This window comes from Orbicella franksi, chromosome 7 (genome assembly GCF_964199315.1).
Source record: "Orbicella franksi chromosome 7, jaOrbFran1.1, whole genome shotgun sequence".
In the NCBI taxonomy this organism is placed as follows: domain Eukaryota; kingdom Metazoa; phylum Cnidaria; class Anthozoa; order Scleractinia; family Merulinidae; genus Orbicella; species Orbicella franksi.
The window spans coordinates 14569295-14574987 of NC_138151.1; positions in this window are offsets into that span (position 1 = coordinate 14569295).

Genomic DNA, 5693 nt, shown 5'->3' on the forward strand with positions numbered 1-5693 from the left:
CCCCCCTGCCCGCCCCTCCCCCCCCCCCCCCGCATCCACCCCTGTAAATCCGTCCCAGCACCCATCCTGGCATTGTATGCTTGAGAGGCTCTTGATGTTGTTGGTGAACTGGCTTGTTGCTGATTCATGCTTATGGCTGTAAACATCAAGATAACCAGCAACTCAAAGCTTTACATGTATGTCAGTCCTGTGTATAGTGAAAATTGTAAGAAATCACAGCTCACAGGTACTTGCCATTTTGCCATTGTTTCCAACATTTATGGCCCACCCTTGTAGGTGGGAAAGTGTAAATCTAAACTGGAATTGTGTTTTTCAGAAAATATCTGAGGTTATGGAAAATTTTTTAGTTTCTATCCCCAACTGTCCAGAAATCTAAGTTTAGGTTCATGCTTGGAGGAGAATTTTTTATTTTCCTGAAAAAATTCCAACATCCACTCTCCAGAAACAAAATCTTTGTCCAAAACTATTCAAATTTCTCACCCATGTGTGACTATTATGTCAATTAATTCCAGACATTGTGAGACAGTGAGATTAAATATTTAAATATCATTTCTGTAGCCCACTGACTTTGTTAGCCTTGAAAAAGAAATTGAGACTCTGGGACAATGTTGCCAAAAAAATTGAGATGAAGCCACCAGTGAAATATGACTAACATTCTACAAAATGCATAAACATATTTTATGCAGGGCTCTCTGCCCCCTCCCATCTAATTCTAAATTAAAAGAATACTAAAAACATCAAAACAAAGCAAAATCATAGAAATTTCCCTCCCTGGGGCAGGTCTGGGGTGGGGTATGCAGATTTCGGTCAAAAATTAAAAAAAAAATGAGACATTATTGACGTGCTTACTTGAGCTCAGAATGCCTGGAATCCCATTTCCGAGGACCTCAATTTCAAACATGGGGGAGAGGGAGAAGGGCAGGGGAGGGGAGGATGCCCTACAAACCCCTACATGGGACCACCTTCGATGGTACATATCTTGACCCCCCCCCCCACTCTAAAATGCTGTATCCTCCCCAGCCTCCATCACGAAGTGACCTGAAGAAAGCCCCTTGTGATGCTTATTAACTAAGCTATGAAAATGTTGGACAAGTAAGCAATATTTGTATTGATTTCTTTACCTATAATAGAGAACATACTACCAAGGTGCACACAGTTGCCATTGTTTAATACTTGGTTCAAAGCAATGATCTCATCGAGAAACAAAATTGTAGATACAGTTGAACCCTGCTATTCTGAACTGCGGGGGAAATGAAAAATAGTTTGAAATAGCGGGAGTTCGAAATAACTGATAGTAAATGACTAAAGGGTGAATCCACTTGAGAAATGATTTTAATAACCAACTGTACTACCTAACAATTGTCAATCTCAAATAACTGTAATATTCAAGCTATACAAATAATTCATTTAAATAATAAATTATCATTAATAATTTATCTTACTTATTTTAGATTTCATTATAGTGTATTAAATTTAATTATTTATTTTTTTTATATAATCATCTACAGAACCACACAAACTTGTTAGATTAACTTATATTTAAATAGTTGTTATTTGCCATAAAATCCCATGTTAAAGCCCCCCCCGGTTATAAGTCTACCCCCCGAATATAAGCTGTTCCATTTGCTAACAAAGATATTATTCCATTTATAACCCCCTCCTGGATATAACCCATCTAATGTATAAGGGCGTTCCTTTTGCGTTTCCTAACAAACATCAAAATTTTTAATCCAAAGTTATAGGCTAATAGATTAATAATGTAATTTGTGATAATCGGTGTTGACATAAATTAATATTTTGATGACACGGAACAGGGAACTGGGTGCTAGCGTAGTTCGGAAAGGCTTATGGTTAGTGCGTTTGTAAAAAGAGACGGTTGAGAAACTTGTGACATTCTACGGTCAGCCTTGCCACTAGCACTTTCGCATAAAGTTTATTTTTATTGTATAAATAACGCTATCTGATATATCTTTCATTCGTTGCTCATATATCAACTTTAAAATCCCAAAGATGGTGCCACAGCATTTGGTCACGGTCCCTATTTTTCATAATACGAGGTTTTGGGGTTTACGTGTCCGGCTTTGGCGCATGTAGGATGTTATTTGTTGTATCTCTTATCCGCTTTGTTGTAAGCTTATTGTCACAATTAAACATATCTTGGGCCTGGCTGACCAACGCGCCCATGCCCCAACCTTGAAGTGTTTGGTTGTGTAGTGAAGGCAGAATGGACTAAATGTAACGGTATGTTAGCTTTAATTCGTTTCTCAGATACGTTTTATTTCATCGTTCCGAAACATTTTTGTTATACCGCTTATATGCCCCCCGGATATTCATGATAAGCCCACTCAAATTCACTTGTGAAGTTATATAAGCCCAGGGCTTTAACGTGGGATTGTAGGGTTTTATATTTTTGTTTGAGGGGGGCGGGATGGGGGTGGGGGTGGGGGTGGGGTACTTTCAACTAACTTTCAAGAACATTCAAGGTGATTCCTCATATTTGCATTGGGCATCCTTACTATGCATAATTTACGGCGTCATTCGCGCACGCTCGTGCACGCGCACATTGAAAACATGGCGGATTTGCCTTGATATTGAGTTCTGTCAGTTGAAAAATGGCTAAAGCTCCCTAACGAGCACGAGCACCCCAAATTTTTTTCCAGTCATTTTAATCAACTAATCATTAGCTTTGCGTGAGAAAAAACTGATCTGATTTTTATCGTTGAAAATTGAATAAATGACGAAAATAGCAGCTGCACTGTAGTCTTTTCTATTTCGCAGTTTAATAGCAGTGGTTCCAATATTTTAACAAGAATTTAGCTGTCTGTCAAAATTAAACTCAAAAAGTTTATTTCTGTCCGACACAAGTATTGATTGATGTGAAGTTTATATGAAATAATTCATATATGAACTGCGGTAGTAGATGAAAGTGAAGAATGATCATCGCAGTTAATTTTCCAATTTAAGCAATTGGAAAGAAGAAGCCTGAAAAAATCAGGGCTTCAACGGGATTCGAACCCGTGACCTCCGCGATACCGGTGCGATGCTCTACCAACTGAGCTATGAAGCCACACATTGGGAGCGAGGTCAATTAATTGAGTTCATATCTTCCCGTGAGTAGTGAAATGATGTGAAGTTTATATGAAATAATTCATATATGAACTGCGGTAGTAGATGAAAGTGAAGAATGATCATCGCAGTTAATTTTCCATAGCTTCATAGCTTCATAGCTCAGTTGGTAGAGCATCGCACCGGTATCGCGGAGGTCACGGGTTCGAATCCCGTTGAAGCCCTGATTTTTTTAGGGTTCTTCTTTCCAATTGCTTAAATTGGAAAATTAACTGCGGTGATCATTCTTCACTTTCACAAGTATTGATTGTAGTTTGAGGCGTGTTTTCATCAGTCTGGGCTCACAAAGAGTTTACAATAACTTGGAATGCGTTCTTGTAATAAGCATTAAGTAATGCTAAAATGGGACATTTTCAATGCCTCAGTGCTCCTTAACGAGCATGGGCACCCCCCTTTTTTATTTTATAATTAAAGTTCTCATATGATAAATATTGAGTGGACAAAGTTTGAGCAAAAATCTATTGACAGTATTATTTCAGGGTAATTACCTAAAAATCGTTTTCCTTTAACTGTAGTATGCCTTATGTAAACTTATTAGCCCCAAGGTTGTCCACCAGGCAAGAAAACATCATAAACCCGAATCTTGAATGATAATTATTTAGCAATTCTGCACGCATTTAGCTTAGTAGAAGTATAAACTTCCAAATGACTTTTCCCAAACTAATCGTAGCATCATTAGTTTGATGAATCCAGAAGAAAAATACTTTTCGGAAAATAATTTTAGCAGCCACTGTTCAGCTGCTGCTGTTATCTGTCTAAGGAAAAAAAAGAGAAAAAAATCAGTTCATATTTCATCCAGTGGCCTAATAACAATGCGCCCAACTTCTGTAGTCCAGCGCTTTACCACTCACGCGAGCTTCATTCGCGTATTTTAAATGTAGATTCTCGTTACTCCAGTTTAAGTGATAACGAGAGGACTTAGTATTTACTTAGAACAGACAATTAAGATACATCTAAAGTAATAGATAAACACATTCATTTAATGTTTCAGAAAAGGAAAGAAATTCTTAATTCACCAATGTGATTAGTGGTATGAGATTTCCAATTAATTGTATACGGATATAGTAAATGTTATTTTATATTTTTATTAATTAATGTTCAAGCCTTTATTGTAACTAGACCAAAACCTCCCTTTGGAGAGTAAGGCGCAGTAAAGATATACTATTACTCGCTCGCTCGCTCACTCACTCACTCACTCCTCTTCGTACCCATTGGCGCGTAAGGCAATGACCAGAGACCGGCCCTGTTGCCTGTCTTTCGCTTCCCTCCTTAGCTCTCTCCGGCTGACTCCGTCTGCCCGTATCTCCTTTAATTTTCTACTGTCCGTCATCAGGTCTCTTTCGGTCTTTTTTTTTTTTTATCTTTCCCGGGTGGGGTTCAGTGCATGGCGACTTAGGGATGGCAGATGGCCGTCCATCTTGAGGGCTTCACCAATCCCGGCCAGCGCTAACTTCTCCTCTTCATCTCAGAGTTGATGTTGTTGGTTGAGTTTGTCCGGGGTAGCTCAGTGTTCGAAATAGTGTTTTGCCAAAAGAAGTTCAGGATGAGGTGCAGTACGCCGAGGTACGTAAACTCGTTGACTTTCTTCGACTACCTTTAAATGCAATACGATCGGTGCGTCTGAGCGGTGGTTCATTCTCGTGTGCTTGGTTTTGTTCGTGCTGATCTTGAGTCCAAGCATAGCAGCTGTGGATATTAGGTCCACAGTCATGATCTGCATGGCTGTGTGGCGGTGGGCTAAGAGGCAGATGTCGTTTGCAAAATCAGGTCGCTGAGCACGCGGGAGTCGATCGGATGCCCCTTGGTTTTTTGCGACGCTTTTCATTACTTATTCGATACAGGGAAAGACAATAGAAAAGGGCAGAGTATGCATTCCTGCTTCACGCCTCACGTTTGGGGGAAGGCTTTGTCAACTTGTTTCCGCAGATTACTTGGGCTTGGCAATCGTGGTACGGCATTCTACCCGAGAGTAAAGATACATGTACGGTCACTGCAGAACCCCTCTTTGCGGAGGCCAGCTTGCTGTTTACCAATATTCTTCTCCAGGACAGCAGTCATGCGTTCTTACATGATCTCCCTGAACACTTTGCGTGTGAGCCTCAAGATCGTTATGCCTCTGTAGTTGTTACAATCAGAAAGATCGCCTTTTGTCGCGAGTTTTACGGTCAAACCAGTCTTCCAGTCTTCCAGTCTTCAGGCACTTTCTTGGAGGACTAGATGTCGTGGAAGATCTTCAGACTGATGGTGACGTGGAGGATTCTCCTGCTTAAGCAGTTCTGTGATGATGCTGTCTGTCCCAGGCGCTTTACCATTCTTGATTTCGCCGATGACCTTCTTGATTTCTTGGATTAAATATTGACGGAGGCTCCGTGTTAATTTTGATGTCTTTAGGCTTCAAGTATTGAGGCTCTATTTTCAGGCTCTGATCGGTTGAGGATACCCATTCTGGAAATTTTCTTGCCATCTCTTCATATAGTCTTCTCGTTAGAACACTCTGCCGTTCTCATCCTTCACAGGCATGTTCGTTGCTGTATCTACCCCTGAGTTTCTTCGCGATAGTATACGAC